Source organism: Conger conger, chromosome 18 (assembly GCF_963514075.1).
Source record: "Conger conger chromosome 18, fConCon1.1, whole genome shotgun sequence".
Lineage (NCBI taxonomy): Eukaryota > Metazoa > Chordata > Actinopteri > Anguilliformes > Congridae > Conger > Conger conger.
Genome location: NC_083777.1, coordinates 7089394 through 7104273, shown reverse-complemented (window position 1 = coordinate 7104273; position 14880 = coordinate 7089394).

Below are 14880 nucleotides of genomic sequence, written 5' to 3'. Positions count from 1 at the left end.
CGGCTAAGTGGGAGGTAGAATGCAGATGTTCCAGCACCCAGAACGCCCTTTATCCACACAAAGGGACGCGGTATCAAAGGCGTTTCACGGGCGTGAATAAGGGACGGACGCCGCAATCCATAACGCCGCCGCCGTTGAGACCCGGACAGTTTTACCTCCTCCGGAAAACTTGGACGTCTGTCCAAATCAGGTACTTAACGCCGGGAGAGGACTGGCTAACCGGCCAACTCCGGTGGGAGAGAGAGCTGCACTACGGCCTCACTGCCATGGAAACACAAGTCATCTGAGCAGAGCAGCGCTTTTACTTCACTTTACAGTACACTTCCCCGGGTGGCTGCTGTTGGAACACTGAGAAACCGCCCTGTCCCCTCACAATGAGAACGTCCCGGGTTCAAACCCCAGGCAGGGCCTTTTCCGCGTGAAGTTTGTTTGTTTTTTTATTAATTTGTACCTACATACAGCACCAGGCATATCTTAATCAGACGACTGGCAACAATAGGACTATTCCAGATTAGTATTCTAACAACAGCTCAAGCAAACCAAATCCATTAAGCACTCAGTCAATGAAATGGTCCCTAGACACATAGTTTGGGGGCGTGGGGGGGGGGGGGGGGCAGTCATGTGAAAAAAACAGCTGACTGTGAAACCACATGTGAAACCATGGAACCCCCATCCATATAAGCCCCACACCCACACCCACAGTTTTATCATACACTTTCATATTCATTTTTAATACCAGTGTGCCACAATGTGAGGACCTGTGTGTGTGTGTGTGTGTGTGTGTGTGTGGGTGTGTGTGTGTGTGTGCGTGAGTGTGTGAGTGTGTGAGTGTGTGTGTCGGTGAGCGGGTGAGCATGTGAGTGTATGTTTGTGTGTGAGTGAGTGTGTGTGTGAGCATGTGAGCGTGTGAGTGTCAGAGTGTGTGTGTGTGTGAGTGTGTGTGTGTGAGTGTGAGTGTGAGTGTGTGTGTGTGTGTGTGTGTGTGTGTGTGTGTGTGTGAGTGTGTGTGTGTGTGTGTGTGTGTGAGTGTGAGTGTGTGTGTGAGTGTGTGTGTGTGAGTGTGAGTGTGTGTGTGTGTGTGTGTGTGCGCTAGCTTTTTTAGGGGGTGTTAAGGCTGGAGCGCGTGACCCCTGCTCCTCCCCGTCAATCACTTGACACTGGGCAGCCGGTGGACTATGAGCGGTATCATGTAGTAATTACAAGCAATAAACCCTCGCAGGAGAGAGAGCCCACCTCTCTCTCCCACCTTACGGCTCTCTGCCAGCCCCCCCAGGGAGGCCCCAGCCCCCCCGCGGAGCCGGGACCCCTCATTAACACCCCCTCGTCAAGGCCCATTAGCCTGTCAGGTACAGCCATTAGCTCATGGGGCTGGGGGTGGGGACCAAGTTAAACTCATACTTATCCAATTAGCTGAAGGCACTGGCAGACAGTGGTGAGTGTTAACCCGTGCACACTGGAGCTGTCAGCACAGCTCTCCGACAGAGGCGCGCGATTGGCTGCGACTGAGACGCACGCGTTGCTTCTTAAGAAAGTGGGGAAGCAAAGTTATTAAAGTTAAGGTTTCACGGTGTGGTTTACTTAAGGACTGCAGGATGTAGGCAGGAGCATGGTAAATAGTGTTATAAAACAGAACAGGCTGACAGACCATCTGCTGTCCGTCATGTCTCCGGCAAGACACAATCCCTGATACTAAAGCCACGACTGAGGACAATCCCAGCAACCCTCCTGGGAACTGCACAATTTAAAAATTCAAATTGGGCATGTTGTTAAATTTTGGTTACAGTGACAAAAGGGTAAATATACTGGGCCCTCCAAAAGAAGGGCAACAGAGGTGTCTGCTATAAACTTTTGAATTTCATATTAAAATGGAAAGTGGGAAATTTTGGACCGGTCAGGTCAGTCAACTGATTAAAGTCCAATTGAACACTGAATTGAACATTGAATTTCAGCTGCTGAAGAGGAGACTGAAGACAGAAATCCCCTAAAACAAAGATCAACTGAGAGTGAAGGCCTTTCCGAAAAAGATACTAAACATTCAGTAAAGTCAATGGGTCACAGACTCAAGGGCAATGCAACCAAATTCTGCTGTTTTCATATACCTTTAAGTTCCTCAGTTAACTTAATATTCTGCACAGATGAAAATGGACTCAACACAAAAACAGCCATTTCTGTAGAAAGGTTAAAAAAATTGCATGCATGTAAATGTCATGTAATAGAAGCTGATTGTTAAACGTCTGCACTTTTGTATCGTGTTCATACTTTGGTCTCATATTCAGAGTATACCTCAAAAATATTACATTTTACACTACCTTTACAATACCTTTGGAGTACACTATATTCAAATGCACTTTATAGCACTTTATCAGGTATTCACTAGACTCATTTTACAGACTTATAGGGTCTTCTGCTGCTGTAGCCTATCCACTTAGAGGTTTGACGTGTTGTGTGTTCAGAGATGCTCTTCTCCATGCCACTGTTGTAATGTAAACATTACATTACAAGTCTAGTTTTTTGCACCATTCTTTGCAAACTCTAGAGACTAGTGTGTGTGAAAATCCAAGGAGATCAGCCGTTTCTGAGATACCACCCAAACCACCCTGTCTGGCAGCAACAATCAGTCCATGGTCAAAGTCACTTAGATCCCATTTCTTCCCCATTCTGACATTGAAATGGTCTCAAAACAACTGAAACTTTTTACTATATCTGCATGCTTTCATACATTTAGTTGCTGCCACGTGATCGGTTGGGTTGAATAAATATTTGCATTAACAAGCTGGTGTGCAGATCCACATAATAAAGTGGTCCCTGAGTGTATAATCACGAACGAGTGTGCATGCAAACATGTGTTTGAGTATATAATTTGTGTACAGATGTGTAGGCAAATTTTATCTGTATCATTGGGGATGATACAGATGATATACAGTATATGCAGAAACCAGAATTGTCAATATATGATGCATACATCAGTCCGGTATTATCATATAGCACATTACGCTGGTTTCATAAGGGATTGCTCTTAGTGACATCAGTATAGATGTTTCTGTTATACACGCTTCCTTGACCTGACACAAAGTTTTTGTTTTGAGCAGATGTGAAGTCTTGTTGCCGAAACACCCCTGTTCCTTTTTCAGATGGCGTCCATAAATAAACAAATAAATAAATACACGCATGAATAAATAACAAAAGAAAGCTAAACGGTCCTTGCCAATTCATCCATGGCCCCGTGTCGTTTGAACGAGGCCCATAAATGAGTAATGGGCCTGTAACAGGGACGGTGGCAGTTTGAGACATCAGCCTGATCATTTGTCGCCAGCTCTTGTCAAAGTAAAATCGTCCCTTTTTTCTGCAGGGAAATGTTTCAAAGAAATGAATCATTAGCATATATAAATGGGCCCTTGGAGAGGGGAGGAGTGGAGGGGGGGGGGTGTGTGGGGTGTGGGGTGGGGGGTGGGGGGCAGAGGAACGCAAGGTAGCTGGCAGACCAGAGTGCAGTTGGTAAACACTATCCGTGTCCCAGAATCCCGGCCTGGCAGAGAGAGGGGGAGAGGAAGGGAGGACTGTTTTGCGGCTCTGCGTATTTGGAAGGAGGGGACCGTGGCGGGTCGCTCCGCCCGGCGGACGGGCAGGGAGTGCCGGGCGCTCGGTGCTCCACGCTCAGGGCCTGTGGTTTTGTGCTGCTCTCAGCCCTGCATCTGTTTTGTCAGACCATCAGCTAATGGGGAAAGTTAATTGTGTTGGTTGTAAGGCCACCTGTCACACAAGCCTCATTACCATACTAATGGGGTGAGAGTGGCACGGACAGCACGCCTCGTCTGCATACACACACACGCACACACACACACAGGCACGCACACGCACACGCACACACACACACACACACACAGGCACGCACACACACACACACACACACACACGCACACACACACACAGGCACGCACACACACACACACGCACACACACACACACACACACACACACAGGCACGCACACGCACACACACACACAGGCATGCACATACACACACACACACACAGGCACACACACACACACAGGCACGCACACTCACACACACACACGGATACACACACACACAGGCATGCACATACACACACACACAGGCACACACATACACACACACACACAGGCATGCACACGCACACACACACAAACACACAGGCACGCACACACACACACACGGATACACACACACACACAGGCACGCACACACACACACACACACAGGCACGCACATACACACACACAGGCACGCGCACACACGGATACACACACACACACAGATACACACACACAGGCACGCACACACACACAGAGGCACACAAACACTCACACACGTGCACACACACATGCACACACAGACACGCACACGGATACACACACACACACAGGCACGCACACACACGTACGTGCACACACACGCAAGGACACACACACATGCTTGCACACACATACACACATGCGTGCACACACATACACACACACATGTGCGCACACACATACACACATATGGATACATACACACAAACACATGCGTGCAAACATAAACACACACACAATCACACCCACATACACAGCAATAAACAAACACATACAGAAATGTACACACATATGCACGCACACACACAAATATATACACACACATGCGTGTGCACACACAGACATACACACACACACAGACATACACACATGCATATACACACGCACATTAGTGTACACACACAAACATGCCAGCACAACACACACATGCACACACACACACCCACACACACGCACACACAGACATGTTCACACACACGCACCGCAAAAAAGTTTAAAAAAGGGTTTAGAACAGGGAAGCACTATCTTGCAGCAGTAATGCAACTTCAAAACCGCCACTGTTATGAATAGCAGAATTAGAAGTGAAGTTTGAAACTTACATACTTTTACTCTCCGTAATAACCTGACCATGGGGCACTACAGTACCGACTGGACTGAACAAATGAGCACTACAGAAGCTGAGATACAAAAAAAAAAGCCCTTAGGAGAATGCACCGCGCTCCCTTTGAGCCGTTTCTGATGTTCAAAAAAATATGCAGAACACACAGGATCCAAAAAGACTTTAACTGAAATTCATTTCCTGTCATTCTCCATCCAATAGAACCCTCTTCCGTCTGGACCGCGCAGCGAACGCCCGCGAATAAAAGCGTGTAAATAAAGCTTGTTGGGTTTGAATGGCCTTCCACACACAGCCATCTGCACTGCGCGCGTCGTCTCGCGGTCTTACAGGGAATCCGCTGGCTCATCAATGGCAGTCTGTCGCCCTGCCCGTCCGTCAGACCCCCGCTTACGTGTCCTCTCCGACAGACAGCCGCTGGAGGCGGACAGATGCTGCGGATCAGCTGGCTTAGCGGCCCGGTCATTACAGAACTCACCGGTCCGCTACGCCCGCTCGCACACAACCTCCTGCCGCTGTTTTTTCCGCCTGGCACGCGAAACGCCGCCATTATCCCGCAGCCATTCCTACATTAAGCGGCCGGGAAATGTAAAATACGGGTTCCGTCTCGCCGAAAATTCCCAGCGCTGTCCTGGAGATTCATTGGACGCCCCTGAGTTAATCGGATATGCGAAGGGTGTGTAGGGATTCAGTAATGTGGCATCTTGAAGTACATCTTTATACTTCAATGGTGGGTTGAGGGGGTCCTTTGCCTTTTGAAAGTAATACAAACACTTAAAGGGTGGTGTGAGATGAAGAAGGACCTGTGGGAAGGACTCCGTGTTATAAAGCATCATTTAAATCCACCACTTGGCCAGAAAAACCGCATTTGTATGGTATTAAAGCTTGAAACAATTTGAAATATCAAAACATTTTTAGCCAGACCACATGGGATTTAAGCACTTTATGTAGTACATTTTCCATCCTAAATGATACCAAATGCTCATTCCTCAAATCTCTAGTAGTCTGCTCGATGCACTGGGGACTGTATCGACGGAGAAGATGAATTAACCCATCGAAGGCAAAGCAGGTGGGGGTACATGAGGTAGGGGGAAGCTACTGTGCCCAATGAGAGGTCTGTATAGCCCTTATCGTTTGCTCAGTTTGACTCAACACAACAGACCATATCAAAGCTACTCAGCAGACCTAAGAGCACGTGCCTAAAATGAGTGCGATTTTGCCCACTGACATCAGCTGCTCGACGATAGAGCTTCGAGCTGCAACCCTCATTGGCCACAGTGCTAGTCCTCCCCTTGAGAAACTCCAGAAACTCATCTCAGGACTAAATGCCATCACGGGTATTTTGCGGGTGATATTTAAAAAGCTACCAGCGCAACGTGCATTTTTGAAAGTTTTCCGAGATGTACTGAAAATGCTAATTACTCCTTTATTATGTGCTCCGTCAAATGCAAATAATTTGTTTTACAGCTGAGAAGTTAGGCCGACGTCCTCATTAGCATACCCTCAGCCTGCCTCCTTTGCATGCGGCGGTGGAAGCAAGGCGGCGTGCAGTTTCTTTATCTGCGCGATAAATTACATTAACAGTCGAGTTAGATAAACAAGACAAAATGATGCCGCTATTAAGCCCTGCCTGAGTATCTGGCTCTGGGGTAATTGGAGGGTTCTGGCTTTCGCAGCATATGGTGCATGAAACCCTTCAAATCAACACAATCTCGACACTAACCGGAGGTGTCAAACTCGCACAACAGGTATTTAAACTATTGTGTAAATAAAGGCTTAACGACGCAGAAGGAGACAGCTAAAGCATCCGTGTAAACGACAGCCGTCCTCTGACGAGAGAGAAAGGTATTTGCCATATGCCGTGTTTGCTTACCGAGCGAAGGCTTGGCTCGAGCGTGGCTTCCTGCAGATATCTCACAGGCCAGTCTCCATTTCCTGAAAGTCTTCAGGACTTTTAAGTACATCCATCATGTGCTCGTGAGCTCGCCATGTCCACAACGCTTCACCATCTCAGAACACAGGACATTTTGAAAATACAGGCATTTTCTATATGATAATTTTGGGTGTTTAGCATTTCACTCTGAGACCACTCCAAAAGCAGCTTTTAGATTAATACCGGGATATTAATGCTAATACTGTATATTAATACTAGTATGAATTGTGCAGTGCATAGAACCTAAATCCTGTGCATGGTTTTGTTTGTACATTTCATGGCAGGGAGAACAACTTACATTTAAATATAAATAGCATTTTGTCCTTTTCTAATGAGCACTTCCAACATTTCCCACAATGCAGCATACAACTGTATTGTTTGACAGAAAACAAGGACGTTTTCTAGTGAGCAGTTAGCCGTGGTTATTTGGAAGTGATGCAGCATGGGTTTGGCAGGAACACCTCATTTGAGGACAGGGACAGAATTTGTTTAACATGCAGTAACAAGACTGTTTCAGGGAGGAATCCCTGTCAGTTTGCCTGGTGCTCGAGTAGTGATATTTCCCCCCAGCCTGCTGTCTCTGAAACGTGGGGAGCATCACAGGTTGTGCCGGGGCGTCGGTTCCTGATCTGGGATTAGTTTAATCCAGCCCCGAATCAAACCCCAACCAAACCAACTCCAACACTGGAGCAGCACTCACGAGCTCCGTTTAGCCCCCCCATGTGGGCTGACTAAGCTCCCTCCCGCCCTCCCCTCTCATACACACCCCTGCCCCCTGCCTGCCGGCACTAAGCTCCCCCCGCTCCACTCTCATACACACCCCCGCTCCCCCCGGCCGACATAAGGCGAGGGCCACAGCGGGCTGGTGACAGACGGAGAGGGGACTGGAGCATATGACCATATGACCACAGCTCCGTCCCCCGCTGACAGCCTGCCTAGCTCTCCCTCTCCCCCTCTGTCTCTGTCTCTCTCTCGCCCTCTCTCTCCCCAGTTTTCTCTCTTTCTCTCGTTCTCCCCCTCTCTCCCTCTCTTTCCATCTCTCTCCCTCTCCTTCCCTCTCTCTCCCTCTCTCTCCCTCTCTCTCTTTCTCTCCCTCTCCCTTTCTCTCTCTATCCCTCTCTCCCTCTCTCCCTCTCTCTCCCTCTCCAGCACCATGGAGACGCTCTCTCTCCCCCTCTCTCTCTCCCTCTCTCTCTCTCCGTGGAGACGCTCTCTCCCCGTCTGCACTAAAGACCCGGGCGGCCCTCACAATGAGGGGACCATGCCACCGCCGGCCCATAAGCAGAGGGCTCGGGGCTGGGGCGGGAGCAGGGGGGAGGGGGACACATTAACAAGCAATAATCTCAACCGCCTTATCCATAATGCATTGTCTGGGCCAATTTACATGGTGTTGAACCCATTGGGGATAGAGACTCATCCATCACATTAGTTTATTAGCCCGTTCCCTCGTTCCCTCCCCCCACCTCTCTCTCTCCTGTTTCTTACCCAGGATTGTTGTGCAAAGCACAACTGGCCCCATAAAATCTCCAAACAGCTTAATTGCTGGGCTGTAAAAATTTGCATGTTTGTGACTCTTGGGCGGGGGAATTGGGCGGGTTTGTTATTTAGGGAGGGTGGGGTGGGGGGGGGGGGGTGTGTGTAAAACTGCTGCAAGGCCGTCAAACGCACTCGCGCTGTTGTCCTCCTGAATGTATTACCCCCCAGATCACAGGGCTGGGGCCCGATCAGCGGAGAGGACTCTGCCCGACGTCGCTCCCAGCTCCCAGCTCCCAGCTCCCAGCTCCCAGCTCCCAGCTCCCAGCTCCCAGCTCCCTGCCACTGGCACGCCTGGGGCCGCTAACAGGCCTGGGCCGCTAACCCCGACCGCTAGCGGAGAGGACTCTGCCCGACGTCGCTCCCGGCTCCCTGCCGTCCACTAGCACGCCTGGGGCCGCTAACACCGACCGCGACAACAACACCAACTACCGCAAGCTGCACTCTCCGCTACCACGCGGGCACTTCACATCCTAGAGCCATTAATACCGCTACAGGAAGTGATATATTCATGTTGGAAACGGTTTAACCGCAATTTTAAATGCTACAGAACAATTCTACTGGAAGGGGTGCATGATGCAGGAGGAACGCGGTGCAGCGTTTTGAATGGAATAATTAGCACCGCCACTTAACAGTCCACAAGTTCACAGCTGAATAAAAATCTCCCAGTAGTACAATGACCTTATCCTGCCAAATTACACCATACTAGCTCCAAAATAATACACTGTAGAAAGTGTTACCGTCTCAAGAAGCAGGTGTGAAATATGAAAGACACATTATTCGAGTTCTGATGCTGTATTGTACTGAAGTGTTTCTCAGTTCTGACCGGATAGATAAAACAGTGAATTCAGCTGTTTGGAGCTGTTCATTCACTTACAGATCAGTGAATGACTGAATTTACCCAGCATATTAGCCTACCATTTAATAACATTTTATAACTTACTGTTAGCAGATTCCCAGTTATTTGTTCATTTTACACCAAACTGCTGATTAAATAGTTATACATAAAATATATACTGTTTATATGAAAATATTGAATTTTCATATGACTACAACTACTATTGCTAAAAATAATAATATGAATAATAACAATAATAATAATAATAATTAGTATTATTAGTATAATAATAATAATAATAATAATAATAATAATAATAATAATATCCCACAGCAGTATATTCCATTTAAAAAGCAGATGAGGAGAGAAGATAATTATGTACAGGGTGATGCTCAGGACAAAAAGACAAAATGACAGTATTTTTTAAGGGTTTCATACATTTTCAGTGCATGATTGATGTGTTGATGCTTGTTCTGATGATAACAAATTTGTCTGAATAATATTATATTGAATAATAATTATACAGCAACTATTTTAATTTAAAGTTAATATCGAACAAAGGCCAAACAGGTTATTAGTCATCTGTTGAATAGGCTTTTCGGTTAGGCGAGAGCATAACTACAGCGACTCAACCCCAGGCCTGTGAAACATTACCTTTACAGTGTAGCGTGTGTTCAGCACACCCACCTGCACAATGTCTGGAGAAGACACGGCTGCTCACTCTTCATGGTCCATTCAGTTGGCCTAAAAGGCTGGTCCGTGTGTCCGTGTATCCACAGCCCCCTGTCAGGCACCTGAGAGAGTGTCCCCTCTTTAGAACCTGAAAGACACACAAAGCAATAACTTTCGAGGTTTTGATAAAGTTCTGTCACATCCTGGAAATGTAGTCGATAACGATGTCATTCCACAGTGGTGGGTGTTAGAAACGTGTACTTTTCAGAACAAGAGCATGAATGAAAAGATTTACGGGACCGTGAAATGACTATTATTTTATCAAATTAATGTTTGTAACCTTTACGTTCTTTTGCATTGAGGTAGCCCGGTATTAGCCTCTGTTCCCCACACCTAGCAGACTGTGACTCTCCCCTACCCCCATTCTCCCTCCCCCTCCCACTAATCTCCCCATTTTACATCAGCACGCTGCCAGTAAATGTATGACTCTCTTAAATTTACCTGTATGGCTGAAATATTCTGCCTACAAAAAAGATATTAAGAGTCCATTTCTTGTACCAATGCAGTGAGATTAATTTTGAATATTTACATTGAAGCAGCATTTGTTTTATATACAATTAATGCCGGGCAGTTATTTTTATAAAAGGTTAGCAACATATTATAAAATGTTAGCCAGGATGGCTGACAAGAAATGGTAAAATAATTATAATATTAGAATATGTTATGAAAATGCAAGGCACCTTGCCTGCATGAATAGCAGACACGCTTGTCTCCAATTTATAGCATAGAATTACAGGCAGACATTTTTATAATATAATATTTACTTTCATTTCTAATTTCATATAGCAATATGTTGTACATAGTTAACATTATTCATACTCTGTGACTGAATAGACTGCTTGCAAAGGTTTCTTATTCTTATTAAACCCACAACGCAATAAATCAAATATCAAAGCCTTTCGTGAGGCTGACAACTAGCTAATACAAAGCGGACATTTGTATCAGGAATTGAACATTATGTTCCAGTATTATAGTGTGAATCACAGAAATAACACACTATTGTTTTTACACAAATATAACAGCTAAAGGAAATATGAAGCCAGATGAATGCATCCAAAGGAGACATTTTAAATTCTATCTTATTTTTAAGAAAATAGCATTGCATATTGCACATTTTTCAAAGAAAGGAGAGACTATACGGCACGGGGAAAATGTTTGATGAGACTGAACCCATGCAGGCGAGCAAGAAACTCCTTTCAACAGAGCCAGGAGATCTCCATCGTGCTCCAGCCTCTCAGAAATAAAGTGACAAGAGAGGTAGTACATTTTTGGTTGAAACGTCAAATTTCCGAATTTACCCTGAAAATAAACTAATGTTCCATTTGAGTACATTTTCCAAGCAAATGAGTTATATATTTCTGGCTAGGGGTACAGAGTTATGCGCCTAAAGGTTGCCGCCTTGGCAACACACATTAGCACCATTCTTAGCTACTTTTCGTACCTTTATTTCTGAGATTGTAACCACACTCTGTTGCACTGATTCTGGTGAAGAATAAGCTATCAAAGACAATGAAAGTCTCAGCTACAGTTGTGCTCTGAGTGTCTATGATCAACAAGATGGTCTTCTATCAACAAAAACATTCTCGGCAAACTCTAGAGAAAGTTGTGCGTGAAAATCCCAGGAGATCAGCAGTTTCTGAGATACCTAAACCACCCTGTCTGGCACCGACAACCATTCCATGGTGAAAGTCACTTAGATCACACTTTTCCCCCATTCAGATGGTTGATGTGAACATTAACTGAATTTCCTGGCCTGTATCTACAATATTGTATGCATTGCACTGCTGCCACATGATTGGCTGATTAGATTATTGCATGAATAAGTAGGTGTACGGGTGTTCCTAATAAAGTGCTCAGCAAGTGTGGCTTTGGCTGATAGATTACTACATATGGAGCTCAAACAATAAACGGCAATTTTATTAAATTGAGTCTGTGTTGTGCCATTTGATGAATTCGATTTGATCAAATCTCCATTATTTTATTTCATTCTGAGCTGGACCTGTTAGTTGTCAATGTATCAATCTGCTATTAAATTATAATGTGTTTTATTAATATTTATAATCTTTTTTGCGGCTACGATTCTGTCAGTCTTGATCAGAAGCTAAGCTCAGGTGTAGTCAGTTCCTCTGGGGCCTGTTGTCTGTGTTATACATCACTGCCCTTTGTCTCCAGACGCAACAGTGTGACTGGGAAACCTGCACCAAATTGTTCAAGACCAGCCACAGTGGTGAACACAATATACATAAAGTTCATAGTTATATCCAAATTATGGACATTAAGAGCAAACTAACATATGACTTGGAACACTAACGATAAACAGAACGGTAACACACGTCCTGGTTTACCGCTGTAAACTGCTTACGTCACACAACTTCCAAGGAATTAAACTACATTACATTACATTATTGGCATTTGGCAGACGCTCTTATCCAGAGCGACGTACAAGAAACTAGTACAATCATGAAAAGTTACCATTTCCGCCACATCTATTGATAGAAATTAAGTGCTTTGGCAAATTAGTGAACCGCATTACTAGGCAAATGGTGGCATGTCAGGACATAAGCAGTGCTCACAACATCTCTTATTCCAGACATTCGTTTGAAGGGACACCCTTTTCGCTTATAGTCACACAGATATAATTATCGTGGGCGTCTGTCCCTCACTCGGGCTGGGTATTTCGCTCTTGCGTCTGACTAGGAGTCCTCCAGAAGGGACAAATACTAAGCTGTGAGTGTGTAGCGCAGGCTGCTGGGGGCGGGAGGCCCAGGGGGTATGGAAGGAGGCTCGCACAGAGATATGAAATGGTCACAAAAAAGGAGAGATTATAATTTTGACCGCATTCTGTTTTAAGAGATCTTTTTTTCTTTTCTTTTTTTTTACTCCATCTAAGACTTTTGTGTTTTAATTAACCTTTCAGAAATCTCCTTGGTGGAGTAATTCAGTATGTCGTAACGTGACCTCAAATCAAATTTAATGCATTTATCTAAATCATTACAATAATGAACGATGAAACATTGCTCTAAAACATACCAAGAAAGTGTCCCCTTTGAGCAATTTGCAAGAAAGCTTATCCCTTTGGTTCTGTCACAAGTTATTAACTCTTTTACACATAATTACCACCAATAAAATGGATGGATTGCGTGTAAAACAAGACATGTAGCCGGGCGAGCGGGGCAGAACAGCCATCAACATTGCGCTATGTTTAATTGGTGGAGAGGAAGATGCTAACCGTACCCCCTCACTCACTCACTCACATTCGCCGCTATCAATCAAGAGGGGCTAGACCAAGAGCAGGGGAAAAAAAAACATCTGAGAAGAGGATTATAATCGCAATCATATATGTGGGGATTTAACATGCACGACATACTGTACCATTAGTTACACAAATAAGTAATAATTTGCTAATGACAACATTATGTTGAGTCAGTTTAGGGGCAATTAAAGTGAGTGATATTTACATATGCCTAATGAATCACGGTGTGTGGCAGCTTGAGCGCTTCTAATGAATATTCATCCAGGCATTCTCAACCGCCGCTGCAGTTTATAAACTGAATTATGGTTGATTTGCCCTTTTAAAGAATGAACATGGGCGCATCTCCTACAAGCAGGGAATGAACAATAAAGTCTGATTATAAAAATGTTTTAGTGGTAAACTGACGGTGGGGAGACCAGAGGCTGATTTTTATAGACTTCCCTGGTTTTCATAAAGGATGCGCCGGCGCACTTTGTGAAGAGAGAGGGGCCCGTCTGATCTCCGACTGGCCTAGCTGCCTGAACCGAGGGTAACTACACCACAGTGGCATCGACTTTAATTGCAGACGTATAGCACTTTTGCATTAACCCCGCACTTGCTGGCTGGTCAGACACCCAGTGCAATGTGCGACTGTATGTCTGCCGCACACTCTGCTGCAAACTCATAGTTCATAGGAACTGGCTCACCCGTGGCATTAATTAAAGACACTAGAGGAGTATATGGTTTTTGTCATGTTTTATTCATGTTGAAAATCTAAATGTTTCTCCACGTGCGTTTGCGCGGTGTGTGTCCGGAGCATCGCTCAGACCCAGTCTGGCTCTCGGGAGCCCTCCTCCAGTGTCTCATGCTAACACAGAATAACTGGCGCTGAATGTCTCGTTATTTTAACATTTAGGCATGGCGGAACAAAGCAGTGGACAGAAACAGCTTTTTTTTCCTACTGACTTTCTGAAAGAGAACATATCAGGGGCATCTCATCCAAAAACGGCTGGCTTGGGTTTTTGTTTTAGCTGAGCACAAAGACTCTTGTTTGAAATAATTGTGGTCTTCAATCAAGACCTTGATCTGTAGAATCAGATGTCTTAGTGCTGCGCTAAAACAAAAAAAGCTGCCCTTTTCAAATACATTAAACACCCACAGAAGCACTGCTCCATATAACCTATAAAACAGGGTTCACTATGAGGGACAATCCATTTCAGGATGCCATAACTCCTGCTCTAAATGAGCCTAATTAATTAGCCTAATCAATAAGTGGTATTATTGATAAACTGCGTCTGCAGGGTGCCTGTGTGTCCTCGGTGAAAGTGTCTAACTGGTCTGGACCAGGAGTGGTCAGCGTAGTTTGTTTTGAACATGAAGCCACAATAATGGGTTGGAACATAAAGCAGAGAGCACCTCGGCCTCCAGGGCAGAAACAGGGGCACCGCTGCGATAAAGGAACGCATTTGGCGAGCTTGAGTTAAAGCAGCGGTATTAAGCTCGTTTGTGTGCAGGTTTTCATTCCAACCAATTAATGCTGCCTTAATTGTTTCCAATTACTCATTCAGCCATATGTATTTAACTGCATGAAAGCACAGAATGTAAGCAACAGTTGTTATTTAGACAACACAAGTAACACATTTCACTTCATATGTACATCA